Source organism: Struthio camelus, chromosome 14, assembly GCF_040807025.1.
Source record: "Struthio camelus isolate bStrCam1 chromosome 14, bStrCam1.hap1, whole genome shotgun sequence".
NCBI classification, from domain to species: domain Eukaryota; kingdom Metazoa; phylum Chordata; class Aves; order Struthioniformes; family Struthionidae; genus Struthio; species Struthio camelus.
In genome coordinates, this window is record NC_090955.1 from 23,399,910 (window position 1) to 23,416,924 (window position 17,015).

Sequence of the window (17,015 nt, forward strand, 5' to 3'; positions counted from 1 at the left end):
AGCAGAATAAGGGCTCACCAAATGGCAAAGCGAGAGCAGAATAAGGGCTCACCAAATGTCTGTTCAGGCTGCCGGTTCTTAATGTTTTAGCAATTTGCTTTGCACAAGCCCTCAAGGGATTTGCAACTCCGGTCTCGTATTGTCGTTGAACAAGCTTAAATATATGTATACGTTTTAGACTTACTAGATCCTTCACAGCTCAGCCAACGAGTTATCATTTCAGCACCTCACCAGCCCCTGGAGATACCGGTGATACCGTTCTGCTATGAAACAGCAGGTCATTTATCCAAATGTTGTCTTTTGTATAAGTCGAAAAACCAACTAATACCTCTCTGCACCAAGATACATACTTTATTTTTGTTTCATTTTATAATCCTTTACCAGGCTATTTACCATTTCCTGGGTTTTATGGGTATTCCCATGGCAGTTCATTTTAATGTGTTTTAATTGATAACATATTTTAAGTTACTCAACATGAAAACAGTCACGTCGTTCTGGGTGTTTAAGAAACGCCTGCATCGACTTGACCAGCGGCAGCGGTTCTTCAAGGGGAAGCAGCCCTGCGCCGTAACAGAGCAGAAGGCTGCCCCTAACTGCAACACCTCAAAATTATCACAGCTCCGCGGGATGCGAAAAAACGAGTAAATCCTATAACTCCTGCTCCCCCCTGAAATTTAACCAGCCATCTCTTTAGTCCTTCCGCTCACCAGATTCCTTGAGTCTGCACTTAAAACTTTCCTCTCCAAGGGACACGGCTCCCCTCTGCTCTCTCGTGCTCTTCTCTGCCAAAAGCGCCCCAAACTGTTGTGGAGACAGCCGGGCAAGAACGTTTTGCAGTCGGTTTTGACAAACCCACCCAATCCAGCAAACGCAGAATCTTTGGATAACGTTAGGAGGGGACCAAGTACTGCAAGCGCTTGTCCCCGTACAAAATCATCCACTAAAGCAAGTCGTACAGTAAATAAAAAACCAGAGAAAAATATTTTTTCATTACTATCGCACCTTGCATGAGAACGCTCTCTCTCTCTCTGCCTTGAAAACAAAATTATTGGCGGTAAAAACGCTTAAAAAATAAGATATTATTCAAAAGCCCTTTGCATTCTGGCTACTTGTCTGGGTAGCAGCTCATTTTTCTTTTTAAACAAGGTACTGGAAAGAAAGCAGAGGACTGAAAGTTTGTTTTCCAAAATGAAGGTGGCATTTCTCATTTAACAGTTTTGGAGGAGCTACGGTTTAAGAGGGAAGCCCTAGACATCTGCAGAGTCTTTAAATGTTTCGAGTTTTGTATACCGGTAGCGTCTACGAAGACCACCTGACAACCCCCAAGAGAGGTTTTGCGGCTCCCCTCCTCCCCCTTAAATTTATTCAAGTCTAAAAACCACACCTTTTAAATATTTTTCTATATGGACAAATCTGTAAGAAACAGGAGTTGTCTGGCAGATGGGAACACAAAATCTTACCTCCAAATCAGTACCATAAATTAGCGAGAGAGACTCTCCAAGGTGATGCTGCTTTTAAAGGTGCATCTATTGTTCCGCTTTTGAAGGTGTAACTGGGCTGGACGCAAGGAAATTGCACGACTAACACAGATTGCGAACTACAGCTGGTCTGAAAAATCCTAACAAAATGTTTCTTCCTCCAAAAAATCTGTCTGTTTATTAAAAATTGAAGTTATTCCGAAGAAACAGCTGCATTGAAGCAAAGTTCAGGTGGGAGACCGACTGCTTCTGCCCAGTTCTTCACTGGTCCGTGAGACTTCACAGAGTTAAACTGCTGGAGCGGCAGACGCCAGGGCCGGGGCGGACGCGCGTGACGGGGACAGGAAAGCGGAGCGTTCCTGTCCCTTTCGATAGCAGTATCTCTAGGTTAGCAGAGTCCGCGTGCAAAGCGAGCGAATCGGAGGGTACCTACTGTTTAGACACGGAGAACTCGGCTAGTTTTTATGTAAACACAAATCAGAGCAACCAAACAAAACACCCCCGCGCTCTCCAAGTATTGTAATTCCGTTTGGTGGATTTTTTCCCCGATTTACTTCTAAAATACTAATTGTAGCGGGCTGCAAACGTTTGTGACGCCAGAATCGCCGCAGAGCATCCGGGCTTGCTGGACGGCAACATCGCCCAGGGCTAACTCGAGTTGCACTTCGACTGAAAACGAAAGGCAGAAGTGGTACTCTAGACTGAACTACAGTTTTTGGCATACATTTTAGCAAAGCGCAGCTGAAAGCATTGCAGAGCCAGGCTGACAACTCTCCTGCATGAAACTGCTACTGTCATTCACACACAGATAACAACAATAAACCAGAACAGAGGGAAAGAAATACCACTACCACCGTTCAGTCCTGTACCACTTCTAAAGTGCAACCAAGCAGAAGCGCTAGCAGTTTTAAAACGTTCATTACCACGTGAGGACTAAAAAGCCACACGAGCGGTAAGGCTGAACATCTTAAGAGCTCCTCTCAAATGATAGTTTAATGCCACAAAAATCTACTGCGCAGAAGTAAGATCTTATTTATTACAAAGTTGGGAACGCTACTGCTAGAGAACTCAGCTGCCGTTTCTTCTGTATCGCTTCTAACCAGTTCTCTACAGCAGAAAGCTTGTGCTCAGCACGTACCTACCAGGGTCACAAGCTAACTCGCAGTTAATACGTCTTGATGAGAAAGTTACTGACAAAATTAATCATAGGTACCACGTTATCTACCTCCACGCGCTCCATGTGTACTTTTTCCATGCTCTCAGGACAAAGTAGCGTAGGGTAAGCTAAAGCAACCTACCTTTCTGAAGATGGTTTCCTTCTGTAGACAGACCTACAATTTAAACTCACATTTACTGTATCTTTTATGAAATAGTGCTGGAAGACTATGTCATTGGGAACTCGCAGGATGCTTGGCAAACAGCAAAGACCGAAGCAACAAAACACCTTTTTTCATTAATCAAAATATTTCTAGGTAATGGCCTACAATAAGTCTATCAACTGTCCTCCTGCTAAGCCAAAACAAAGGCAACACTGAAAAACACCAAGTGAAGTATGTAATCCAACAATTTTTGGGATATACCACTAGTTTCTAACAATCTTGCCCTGGCAAAGCACGTCAAAATTAAACTGTAATTAAAATATTTTCAATTTATGGTATCCAACTCTCAAATGACTTCTATAACTAAGCTAGATCATGTAAAACCAACTTCATCTCTTTTTGCAACACAAAAACATTTTAACAATCCCACCCCCCCCCCCCACCACCACCAAGGAGGCTATTTAAAAAGTGCCAAATACTTGCACCTCTTCTTGAAGTCAATTCAAATTCTGTCCAAGTTAAGTCTGAGTAATTATTCAGGATTTCCTAAACAGCATCAGTGTCTTATGTACACAAAACTGAGAGTACTTGCAAATAGCACCAGCCGTGTCCGATGCTTCAAGTGTAGCACGCCAAAGACTATTTTTGAGAAATCTAACTGGCAATCGGCAGAGGACACACAACGTACTTATGGAGCAGAGCTGATCGGGAAACATTTCGGACTCTTCAGCTTTACTTTTGCATCTCAAACCTTCTTTCGGCACATGAAATATTGAGATGTTAACAACTGGAAGCAGCATTAAAAACAGTTACAGTTCATTAAAGCCAGATGGCTCACTTGAATATGAAAAGAAATCAAACGAGTTGGATGGTGAATTAAAGTAGATCAGCTGGTGTCTGAGGCTTAATATTTTAAAACAAAGGAGCAGGAGACCATGGGGACACGTGATAAAAGTTTGAAAACGCCTGCTGTTTGTGCAGGAGAGTCGAGAGCCTTAAGTTATGCTGCCAGACAGAGTCTACAGTGGGATGGCACGGAAGCTTCAATGGGTCTGGATCTGGTCTCCCCTTGCCACCGAACCTCGTCTCCTCCCTTGCACCAGAGCTGCTCCTTGCACCTGTCAGTTGAACCTGTTGGGAAGCTAAGCCAACAGAAAGCAAAACGTACAAGAAAAAAAAAGACAAGTTTTCCTTGACTAGCTCACTTCTCTGCACTTAAGCGGTCATGCAGGTCACCGTTGCTCTCCTGGTTTCCAGCAATCACTAGAAGCATTAGATTTGCGACAGAAACACAAGAGCACAGCCTACACTAGCCCTAAAGGCGACACTTGCACAGTGTTGGGAAGGAGCTACAGAAAGGATCAGGTTTCATCAGATGCCTTCATTCAAGGCCCTTCAATAAAAATCTCTTAAAAAACCCTTTTGCCTATCATCTAAGGCTTCGCTCACCGTAGGCAGGCAGAACTCGTACTGCCGAGGTCTGGCAGAACAGGGGGGCGACCACAGAGATCTTCAGAGCCCGACAGCTACAACCCTGCCACCAAACAGGGAGACCATCAGAGCAGCTAGGAAACACAAAAGTCCATTTTATTATCCTTGCATCACACTCTGGAGGGGGAGGAGAGGAGGTAAATGTCCTCTTATGTCCAATCACACATACACCCGCGCCTTTCCACTCTAAGGAAATACTAATTATGTGTTCCCTTTGAGGGGAAAAAGCACACGTGCTTCGTCTCAAGGCTTTTTGTAACAAATCCCATATTGTAAGACTCGTGGTCATGGCTTGAACAGGGCCCTCGTCAGCACACCTTCTAATTAGGTCCGGTGTTTTGTAGCAGATATTCTTGTTGATGTTTCAGCAAGAAAAGCTATTCAGGACAAGAGCATCCCTCTGCTGCAAACTTCTGCCTGGAAAACATTCAGAAAAAAACAGTGGGAAGCACAAAATAGGTAAACTAACAGAAGCAGCAACCATTTCTCAGCCTACAGTTATAAATAGGAAACAACCGTTATTTCCTACGTTTCCTCATATATTTCAACTTGCTGACCCTTTTAGTGAATATCCCTGATTCATCCTCCTAATGCACAAGTTCATCATAAAAGCTTTTCTGTACTTAAGATCCATAACTCATATGACAAATCAGCTGGAAGGAGAGACTTTTCCTTTCCAGAGGGACAACTACGAGAGCACTACACGCCAGGGGACCCAATCTTACTGCTGCGGTGAACCTCTGGAAAGCATCTGCCCGTACCTTTGGAGCCAGTTTCCCTTGCTGCCATGCATGGACTGCAGTCACGCTGCATCCAGGTCCAGAGTTCACTTGCTCTCTTCTTCTGCACTGCAGAAATAAGCAAGCTCCACAGTCTGGGACAGACAGTTTTAAGCACTTTTTTTGTAATCTTTTCCCTTATCTGACACTACTATAGTCCATCATGGATGCAGGCATCAGCTGCCCATTTTGCCGGGAGAAGACGAGAGCGCGGCAGATCCAAGCGAGAGAGGGGAATGTCACTAACCAAGATTTGCAGGCTGCTGGGCACTACGCACCACGAGCCTTATCAGCACGCGAGCAGATCTAAGCTAGCCCAAACACAGTTGCTCAGGATCGCTCCCCCACCAGGAGATAAGCCACTGGGAGAACATCAGGCTTTTGGAAAACAAAGACAAAAAGGCTCCACCCAGACTGACCGAGTCTCCGTCAGCTGGGCATGGATCTACAAAAGTTGAAAAATGGAAAGGACCTTCTAGGATGATGCCTTTTATTTGAAGGGCTTCTCTTGAAACAATTATTCTCCTTTCAACCTGGTATTTAAGCAGTACAATTTATTTTTAAAAAAGTCTAGAGCGCAAAGAGAACCCAACATAATAAACTATTTAGCGTAGGAGTCTTTATTTTAGGTCTCCTTAGGGCATGTAGCTCTTGATTCCTCATAAACATTTTTATGAGATCAATTACAGGTCTACCAGCGAGATTTTGCATCACAGCAGTTTGGACTACTATTAGTATTTTCAGCATTAAAAAAAAAAAAATCTCCCACCCACATTAGGAGCCAGTATGTTTCCTGAAAACAACCATATCCTTTTAGTGGAAAACGGCAAAGACTTTGGTTAGACGATGCTGCCAACTCAGTAAATGGATACTGCTAATTGCCTGCCATAACAAATCAGCAACCTTTTATATCGGGGATAATATGAGGTATTAGGCATTATTTGAAAAATCTCATCCTTGAAACCAGGACTGAAAGAGAAGAGGCAAAAGCAAATGAACGCTCAGAACAAAATTCAGTATAAGAAATCTTAAAAATCTGTGATGATAAAAGAGTGTTTAAAATTTATGTATCGGCTAATTTCTGCGGGATCGCTTCTGCCACGCGGGGACGAGCAACTCGCTAAAATCCCCCACGGCCGCACTGCGACCCAGGAGAGCGCAAGCCCCAAATGCTCGCTGTGCTCGCTCTCGTCTCCCTCACCCAAGAAATTTCTACTCCATCCAGACCGTTCAAGAGCATCGAAGGAAGAAAAAAACAGCCTCTCGGTCTAATGTGCCACGCTGGCAGAGTTCGATTCTTGCTCCTCATGCATCTTGTGATTCAACAGACACGAGCACTGCTTCTCTAATCGCCCATTAACTGTTCTTCTGCATCTGCAGTCCCGGAAGGGTAGCGCACAGCTTTCAGACAGGATGGCCGTAATATCAAATTATTTTCTTGGGAAGTAGAGCATTGTACAAACCTTCTTTTACGTCTTTTTTTCCTTCTTGCTCCACCCTGCTTACTTCTCCAAGAAGGTCTTCGGAGCCTGTATTGCAAGGCAAGCTTCTGTTTCGCAAATCCTTTTAGGAGTCAGGACAGGGTTTAAGAACTTGCTTGCAATTTACTTTTGTCTTGTTCAGTCATTAGGAGTTGGAAGCCTGGATAACACTTATGTCCCTTTTAAATTTTCAATTGTATATTCAGAGCGTGTATTTTACAGGAATCTGCTTTCTTCATATCTGACCCTCCACAAACAAAACACAAAGTGAAAGACTTCTCAATCTCCAATTTATGCTGGAATCTCACTTTTTCAAACTATTTTTAAGTGCTGTCCTGCAAGTAGCAAAATACAATTTCAGTTTTCTCTCCTGTCAAAGCCAGCTAGTACCTGCCAATGATCCCTTAACTCAGCACGCTTAATCTTTCCAAAACAGCCCTGCAAGGCCCAGAAGGCAGACTATGGATAGGCAAAATAAATTTGATGCTTCTACAACACAGTAATATAAATTGTATTAATTTCATTACTTAAAGTCATAGCTACAGAAGGAGCGATATCGTTCAACCTAGAGAACAGAAACTTTTGGCTGGCTTCCAGGTGTTTAAAGCCTATCTTTATACACATGCATGGAAGAGTACATCTCTAAACAGGAGCATAGTTGCTTGCTTCTGTAACGACTTATCAAAGATAAGCAGATCATAGAATTGTCCTTTAGTATAGCTACAATCACCAACATTTTCTTTAGGTCATCTTGAGGGCACATTTGATGCTCCAAAACAAAACCAAACCCTCCTGTATTATTCCAGTATTTAAAAAATAAGTAACAGTGGTAGCTATGTTTCCACGTTTTTGCAGTTGTTAGCTAACTACCCCGAGATCAAATCCAGTCTTCCAGAGTTTACCCTTCCATCAGGCCTCTAAGCATCACCTGTCTCCTGCAGTCAAATCACACAATTTTATCCGTGGTAACAGGCCGCAGGCACACCAGCCTGGTGATCCACCTTTATTCAGCAGCTCTGGCTGGAGGCAAGGCCTTATATAGCTACGTTTTGTCCAAGAACCACAGAAGTAACTAATCACCAACGATTCTTCAAGTGAAGTCCTTATTTCATTAAAAGCGTTTAAAAGCAAACAGACGTTCATACCCACTTCTCTTTCAGACTTGCACTGCCTGAACTTGGGAAACAGCAACTCCTCTCATCTCTTCCTACAAAGTCTCTACTCGCGTCAATCTACTTCTTTTTTTTTTTTTTGGTCCTTGCAAGGACAAAAATTGTGTTTTCCTGACCAACCAACTCCCATTCTTCGCAGAGAAAGCTTTCTTGGAGACACGGCACGAGGCTCCTGCAATCCCCCTTATCTTTTTGCCTGCCAAGAATACGCTTCAGCGTTCTTATCCAAACAGCTTCTGCACTGCCTCTGTGAGCAAAAAACATTGAGCATGAAGATTATACACACGCAGAGGAAAACCTGCCGCCAAAATTAGATAATTATTAAAACTTACTGCATTCCTCTGTCACACCAATCTTCTCTCACTGACCGATATTCCTACGTTACACCTGCACATTTCTGTGCCGCCGCTACATCTATTTTACTAAAACAGAACTCCCAAGTTTTTCATCTCCCCACATCGCAACAGTAACACTGAAACCGCTCCAGAGAATTGCATCTAAAGGACACCAACCTTACCTGGTTTTATTTCTGCCAAAATTCTCAGGAAAACATAACAAGGGGCAAAGGAGCTGCTATGAAGAACACAGGGTGTAATCCTCACCAGCAAATACGGCTTGCAGGACACAGTGCAGCGCAGCCTCTTTAAGTCCAGGGGTGCCAGGGCATGTTCCTTGCTGTCCAAATACAAGGAACTGCACAACGGCAGCACCTCTACCATCCACTGCAAGAATAAACATATTTTTTATAATCCAAGCGTTTCTTAAAAAAGCCTCCGTTTATGACACCTTCCCGGGAGCTGTCCCCCCAGGGGACAACCCAGCAGAGGTCCTGCCAGCAGCCGGCCTCCGCGCGCAGCCGAGGCAGGCGCCCTTCGGTTCGCTGGCAAACTTATGTCCGAGCGCCTCAGGTGAAATACAGCAAATGGCCAGTATTATACAGACAAACATCCGAAAAAAACCTCAGCGGACCAAAAGCTTACAGCCCTGGTGATTCGTTTTGCCTTGAAAACGTGGCAACGTTATATGCAAATGTGCGTTTGTACCAGGATAGTAATATATACCAGAGAAAAGCAGAGTCCCTGCTGTCACAAAACAAGACAAACGCTTGTAACTTTAACTCATGCCGTTAGGAGAGCTACTTGTACCTTACGGAGGGACAAACAAAACAACCAACCAACCAACCATAATCCGTTTAACACAGTTCCTGTGCTACAACATTTGGCATTCATCTTTGTCCTTCTACGTATATCAAATTCTGTGATTTTGCCCACACCAACCCCGGCTTCTGAGATGTGCCTTATCCCCTGGATGCGTCCGACTGTGCACGTAACGCGCTCGAAACCAAAAGGCTTGGTAAATAGATGTTGAAACACTCTGCTCCAGCTAAACAAACTACGAGATCAGGCGCTACAGACCGTGCCGCGCTACGCAGCTGGGAAGCAACTGCCACGAGAGCAGGCGTTAAGTCCAGGTGAGAACGAGAAAGAGTCCCTGCTCCTTTCCCAATCAATTCAGATGCCGCCCGACAGCGCGTGCGCATCCGGCTCGCCAGAGGCACGGCGGCGTGTCCCCAAAACTTCTCTTGTACTCATAACCGCTTCCAAATAGAAGCTATTCAGAACTGCAGAGTTTGCTTCTTCAGCAAGATAGTAACTCCATTTGTCATGTCATCCAGAAAGTTGGGTTTTTTTCTTTTAAACGTGAAGTCTTCAGTGTTATTCTGCTGTCTCCACCTACCTTCCACAGCATAAAGGCTGCAAGAATATTTGGTGGTTATCGGCCAAATAAAGAAACCGGAGAGAATAGATGGTTCTATCTTCACTGAAGACTTTCTATCACCTAGACTATAGCACGAAATCAATTGCCTAGAGGTGTAAGTTAGATAAAACGATGAAGGAAGAACGTGAAACCGCTGCGGCTTCCGAGTCCCAGACAACGGCTTTGCAACTTATTACCCTCTATATAAGGACAGGTAAATATTAAGCACAAGTAAACGTTCTGTTGCTAGTGCCCCAGTGACCTGCAGCGTAAATCATCTGGAGGTGAAACCGAGCTCTCCAATGGTAAGGAGATGACTTCTGCCTCGACACCTAAACGCTCAGCACTTTCGAGTATCAAATCCCACAGGACATAACGATGCGATATGGACAGCTGCCAAACAAAGCGATACAGAGTAGTTAAACTGCCACCAGCTGCGTCACAGACATCAGATTATAGGACCTTTCAAATGGGATTTGAAGCGCCTTTGGGTGAAACGGACCACAACGCAAAGAGCACCAAGGACGAGATCTGAGCTATGCAATACCGGGTACCGAGGCAGGGACCTAGGCAGAGCTATAGCTGGAAAAGCGGCTTAAACACTTGACAACTACTAACAGCTTCAAAAGTAAAAAGATGATCACATCCTTCCACGGCCTCAAAGAAGAGCCCTTCATTTGTTAAGTTGCAGAAAACAAAGCATCAAGGGAGAAGCTTAATTTCTCTTAACAGGAAGGAATTAAGGATACGATATTCCCCTCTCCTGCATGTGAGGGAGGATTGTTTTAAACCAAAAAATACACTGCTTACATACATATTCTAGGCAATTAACAAAGGAAAAAAAAAATCATCCTTAAGTGCCTGGAATCTGAAAATTACTGGAGAAGTTTGTAAAAACCCAGCTATTAGAGCAATAGATTTGTTCCGATTTCAGTGCATAAAGGATTTCAGTTCTGCAGATAAAGTACAAAGATCAATGCAGTCTTAACTGAGGTATAATAAACACCTCAATACTGCTAAGATGCTCAATTTATTCAAACGAGTCTCTTCGCCGACTCTCACGATCTATGCACACGTTACACGAAGTCTTTCAATGCAGTCGGAGAAGGACCCTCAGCTTGGCTCAACACTTAAGTCACGTAAAGGGAAAAAACCTGCAATATTTTCCAAATCCTTTTTCGAAATTGAACTCCTCCTCCTGGAGGATCTGAATGTGAACCAACCCAATGGATGCCACTAGTCCAGGCAATGCAACAATAAAAGCAGGAGGAAGTGGAGGGGGAAAGGAAGGTACTTTGTAAGCATAGGTTTAAAATATATATATATATATTACATATATAAAGTGCTTTTAATATCTAAAAAACATACTCCCACTTGCTTCCTTCCTTCGTGATGCCACTGACATAGTATGTGATACGCTGAAAGATAACACAGTACACCCATTTCTCAGAAGAGCTTCGAAACCACAAGCTACGTGCAGCAAAGGCAACTCTCCCTAGAGCACCAGCAACAGAGACCACAGGACAAACTCGCATCTCATCAGCCAGCGAGCACTCGCACTCGCTTCAAACATTTGAGACCCACTAATAAAGGACTGCTTCAGGCCAAGGACTCTTCCCTCCCTCCCAACACAGCAGCTAAGCCAAGTAAGCAGCTAAACCTACCTTTCAACGCCTAGATACGGATCCAGCTTTCCCAGAGCATGCACTAACTCCAGTCATTCTGGACTGGGGCTCTTTGATGCCCACCACTTGCAAAAATACAGCTATTCGCCTAGCTTTGGGTTTAAAAATAGGCCTAATATTCTAACTTTAGGTTTGTACTTTTTAAAATATCAGCACTGATGCTATAGGATAGCAGAGGGAGTGACATCGCGCTCATACCTCGTAGAGGAAAAAGTTGTGAAAATTGAGAAGATCCCATTAAATCAACTTCTCGAGTACTGATAAGAGAGTGAAAATTAAAATGGAAAATATTTGGCTTCAAAGTTTGTAATTTTTGTATTCAACTTAAATCCTTCCAATTAAAAACAAAAACTATACTAAGGAGCCCTATTTGTTTGCAAGCATGCTAATGCCAGGTGAACTGTCATTCAAAGTGCTGACCAAAGACAGAACCTGGTTTAACAACCAATGACACTTATAAAAAGGTATAATTACAAGAAAAAAAAAAAAAAGCTGCAGAAGCAAATAACATATGGCATACTGTTTTATCAGAAACACTCATCACAACACATTGACTAGGTCAAAACAAAGTCATAACTCAGCCTTCCTCAGGAAGACATTAACTTACTCATGGGCAGCGAGTGCAGAGTATCATTTTCACCAGCAAGGACTCGGTATTACCTATTACCAAGAAATAAGCTTTATCCCAAATTCCAGGGCTAGAACCCACCTGCTAATTCCTTTGGGAAGTGATAAATGGGAGGAGGACTTTTAAAAAAAAAAAAAAAATATGACAACCACACCCAACACTCATTTAACATAAGCTACAACAAAGCAGCGCTCAGGCCTTGTTTGCGGAGACGCTAAGCAGCTTTTCGTTTCAGATGGGACTTGACGCCAAACGAGACTGGAAATTTTCAAGAGTCAGGACCACAGGCCTGTTCACAAAAAAACAAGTTTCAGAGTTCAGCATCACTTAGGACTTCCTATGCCTCAGGTTTTTATTTCTGTGGCTTAATTTCCCTGTGTTTCTTTACAGTAAAAGGCAACGTCTCATCATGACAGACATGCTGGAACGGTACCAAACAATACTGCAAACAGTAGGTGTTGTACTATCACAGCATCGGCAAGGGCAGCCGTAAGCTTCACTCTGCACTTCCCTCTCCCCGACTTCTCTCTCCGGAGGCAGCAATCCGCACAGCCACCCTGTCCCACCAGCGCAGAAGGAAAGGGTCCGAAGGGAGGCTACGTTCCTCCTTCTGGCCAGCGACGTTCCTCCTCGGGCTGGGGGCTGACCTGCTGGAGAGCAGTTTTGCATAGGAGGACCCAGGGGTCCCGGTGGACAACAAATTGACCGTGAGCCAGCAACGTGGCTTTAGGGCAAAGGTGGCCAGCGGTATCCTGGGCTGCATTAGGGAGAACGTTGCCAACAAGTCGAGGGAGGTGATCCTCCCCCTCTCCTCGGCCCTGGAGAGACCACGCCTGGAGTGCTGTGTCCAGTGCTGGGTTCCCCAGTACAAGAAGGACATGGATGTAGTGGAGCAAGACCAGTAAAGGGCCACAAAGTCACTTAAGACAGTGGAGCATGGCTCAGGGGATCTTATCAGTGCTTACAAATATCTGATTGGAGAGTATAAAGACGACAGAGCCAGACTCTTCTCAGTGGCGTCCAGAGTGACAGGATAGGAGGTTGTGGGCACCAACTGAAACACAGGAAGTTCCATCTGAACATAAGAAAATGCTTCCTCGCTGCAAGGGTGGTTGAACACCGGAAACCCAGAGAGGTTGCGGAGTTGCCATCGTTGGAGATATTCAAAACCTGGTTTGACACGGCCGTGGGCAACGTGCTCTATTGACCCTCCTTGAGCTGAGGGTTGGGTGAGATGGACGATCTCCAGAGGTCCCTTCCAATGCCAGCCACTCTGTGATTCTGCCATCAGTTCACCTCAAGGAGAGCTCTCAGTGCCCTGCAACAAGTCAGCTTGAGCCAAGCGTTACTGAGGAGTGACCCCCTCGCTCCCTTCCTACAGTTCCTGCCACATGACTGACCAGTTCCTCAGAAAGTCTATCACTAGCACAGCACAAAAGCACCAGTGTCACAAAATATTAAAACAGTAGGACCTTTCACTTCTTCCATAAGAACAGGTTCTCTTCTCCATCCCCCTCGTAGACCACCAAAACCTTCAATACAAAGTATGTTACTGACACAGTGCCCAAGCCTCAGACCTCGACAGGACTGCAGAGGTTTCCTACTCAGAGGCTTTCTCTAATTTAAGAACAAAAGCATGACTGGGATTTACCTACTTAAAACATCGGGGAGGAGGGTAACAAAACCAAACCACAGTTTGCCACCATATGTTGTGTTGTCCCTCGTGCATATCTCAAAGGCTATGCCCCTTTGGTCAAGTCTCCAAATGTGCATAAAAGACCTTGTAATTCCTTTCTTTAATAAATATACTCTTCTTCCACCTCAAGTATTTGGAGTGAGTATTTTCACCTCCGGTCAGAAATCCTCGATGAGGCAAAACTCAACTCCCTTCAATGCATATTTAAATATTCCTTAACAGAAAGAGCGTTGGGGTGATCCTACACCCTAACCTCTAACAACTGTTTAAAAAAAGCCCTCTGCCGTTTCAGTTTGGAAGTCAGATCTTTGCTTTGATACCAGTCGGTTGTATGGGTTTCCTGTGCACTCTTTAACAACTAGTTTTGTTATGCAGAGATGCGCTCTGACGCGAGGCACGCGGCGTCTTCCAAAGAGAGTGCTGCTGACTGAATTTCACAGCGCTCGTAAAAGCAGGAAGTCACGAGTAGGATCATCTCAAAGTGATTAACGTACGTTACTTTATAAATGATGCAGACAAGATCCAACAACCCAGTGCAGGAGCCATCACTCCCATACGATGGATGGTCAAGCTGCAGAAGGGGTTATGTGATTTCTCAGAGGCTGCAGAAAAACCCATGGCAAAACCAGGATCAGGAGCAGTCCAGCGGTCCACATGTACAGCTGTTTGAGCTGCAAAAATGGTGAAGCCTCTGCCAGATACCACTAGTGCTTCAGCTTGTAACTGCAAAAATAAGTACGTTTTCCCCACTGGTGGCAAGTATGACTTCACTGACACTGCTCAAACGCAAACAGCAATGAGAATAATACTGAATAACTAGACAAAACTAATTCCTGGCCAACAAGACTGAATTATTTAGTAGATAGAGTGCAGAAAGGAAAAAAAAAAAGCACTAAACAGTGAAAGCACGGCCTGACTAAGAAAAGAAAAGAAGAAAAAAAAAAGAAGGCAATATTAGTCTTCTATTAGAAGAAAAAGTTGAGTGCAAGATTAAGACTGGCAGCCATGGCAAAGACAGGAAGGTGGGATTGCACAGCCAAGGACAGGTCCTTTCTAGCAGCTAAACGTTATATTGGCTGAGCTGCAACATGAAACAACATCCCAAGACTTTTTCTTCTTTTAGTCAATATTTCTGAAACACCACCAAAAAAGCACCATTCGGCCACTGTCAGGGAGAAAGGGGAACGACGTAGGGAAAAATGTATCTATTTCAACCCGCCCCCCCTTTTAATAATCCTCCAGAGAAAATCCTGACCAACTGATCACAGCTAACATTTCTTCAAAGGGAATATTTCTTCCTCATTTAACTTACAAAACTCTGTCTCCTGCAAATGACATTTTATTTATAGCAGTGATATTTGCTGTATAACTGATTGGGGAAGGCTGTAAATGAGCATCACTGCATATATATGGAAAACAATGATAAAGCAGTCATCAAAAAGCTATGGAAGATTTAAATATTCAAATAAGGCAATCTGCATAACCCCTCACCTGAATTTTAATTTTGCAGAACTTCCTTCCTCGCTTTGTGCTGTAGACTAGCCGTGCGAGCTCCTTCTTTCCCGCAGAAACGTGGCATCCTGCACTGTCAGAGGTACCCCCCAAAGAGCAGAGTCACGTTAATGTTAATTCTTGGACTCAAGGCACAAACAGGACAGTAGCGCTGGTGCTTCGCCAAAGGAGGACAGGGTCTTTCTTCAAAGTCCAAGTGCTCAGGGAAAGAAGGCAAAGGGGAAGACACTGAGGAGCTACAGTCAGGTTCAGAAACAAGTTTTTCTCTTACAAGCATCAACTCATCAGCCTAGAGATTTCCATGAAGGAGGAGGAGTCCAACAAAATCAAATGCTTTATCCAACTGTTTGGTCATTTATTTACTGTCCTACAGCAGGCTGCAGTAGCATATATTTGGTTTACACTTGGCATTCCTGCCCTGTAGGGCCCACTTACTGGCACTTTAAGGTCAAAGTGAACACTTCCTTGATTTAAAGAACATCGGGGGAAAAAATTTCCAATCGGAAACCTCTTGTTCTTCCACGCGTGATAACAAGCCCCAGGTCCACATACCCAATTTCCCTCTGGACCCAAAGCATTTCTTTACTTCGGACAAATAATTTTATTACACTGTACCCGTGCGATGTGAGAAAAGGCTCCAGGACCAGTGTCCCTAACTTCTTCTTCGTTTCCTACATCCATGTATTCTACAGCTTTGATTAGTACAATAAAAACTAAATATTTCTAACAGCCTAATAAATTGCTAGCTTTTAATGATTTTTATTGTTCTCCACCAAACTTTCCGCAGTCTGTCTTCATATCCTGGTGTCACAAAAAGCCACACGTGCTAATGTCAGGATTATTGCATTATTTAAGTAACGGCCAAGCTAAAATGTCATTGAACAAGCTGGATCATTAGCATGTCAGTTACTGTGATAAAATTCAGTTCCTGAAAAGAAAAGGGAAAAAAAAAAATCTATTGGTTTCTTCTGGTCCAAACTGGTTTCGTAGACTTTGATTTTATGCAGCTTTAGGTCAACCTGCGAGCTGTGAACTTGCTCAGTACCCTACATGCAATCCCTGCTTTCAGCTCTCCAGCATGGGTACTTGGAAAGGACAGCTTCTTAAGCGGGAAAAAAAGGGGAACAGAGTAGGAGGGGGAGTTGCTTAAAAGGCAACATGAAGGGGAGAACTGGAATTAAAGTAATTCATTCGTTCAAGCTGTCCTTTTCCCCCCTAAATTGTATTTCTGTCTAGCACTCATTTGATATGAAGATGAAATAAAGAGTTTAGAGTTTTGTTTTCTAAAGAGACATGAAAACACAGAGCTGCCTTGCTCCAGTACAAACAGGGAGACTCGCATAACTGCTTCACGTCTCTGGATTCAGTGAATAACAAGCGGCCCTCGTGCTCACCCTGGGTCTGGACCATGGAAAATCTCCCTTCGGCACCACGCCTCTGCAAACAAGAAAGTAACAATGAAGAGAGCAGAAATCAAAGCAGCAACAGCTAGCGTCCTAGTACGTTCTTGCCCCAACGTGTGCTAGGAGAGCCTTTGATGTTACAGAAAGGGCAGGAAAAGGTCCAACTTCCCTTGAGAACTGCAGCTCCTCAGGGCTCGGCCACACAATGAAACGAGGAAACGTATCTTAAGACGACGTTGGCTTCTGGACTGTACCCATTACCTGTTTCTAGAAGACTAGTGAACACTCTTCACAGCTCAGCTGTAGTTTCACATGCAACTAAACCAGTTCTGGGCTCTATAAAACAAACGTGTGCTGAAATGTTTATCAGCGATCCACTGCACAGGAACGGATGCACTTCAGGTGCAGAGCTCCGTGGTCGCTCAGGCGCACGGCACAAAAATGAAATTTGGTCAATTTAACCTTTTTACACCTAAGCATTAAGTCACTTCAAATGGCATGCTTTCTAAGCAGGTCAGTCTAAAAATAAACTTTAAACACAGCCAAGAACCACACTTATTAATTAAAACACTTAAGCCATATCTGCAGGAATGGAAAAAGGGAAACGTGTAAC

The 17,015-nt window shown here is 43.9% G+C and overlaps 1 protein-coding gene across 5 annotated transcripts in view; it reads right to left on the reverse strand.

The window, feature by feature from the left end:
* The window catches only part of SFMBT1 (Scm like with four mbt domains 1), an 80,254-nt gene that overhangs the window by 39,883 nt on the left and 23,356 nt on the right, over positions 1-17,015 (reverse strand). Inside the window, exons 1-2 of one of the 5 annotated variants that reach the window (XM_068906901.1) lie at positions 2,777-3,214; positions 1,461-1,910 (exon numbers count right to left, since the gene is read on the reverse strand). The exons of 3 other annotated variants lie outside the window; for them this stretch is intronic. The gene's annotated coding sequence lies outside the window, so the exon portion shown is untranslated. Of the gene's footprint in view, positions 1-1,460; positions 3,215-17,015 lie in introns of those variants that run through there. One more of the 5 variants, XM_068906900.1, reaches the window with a different exon arrangement.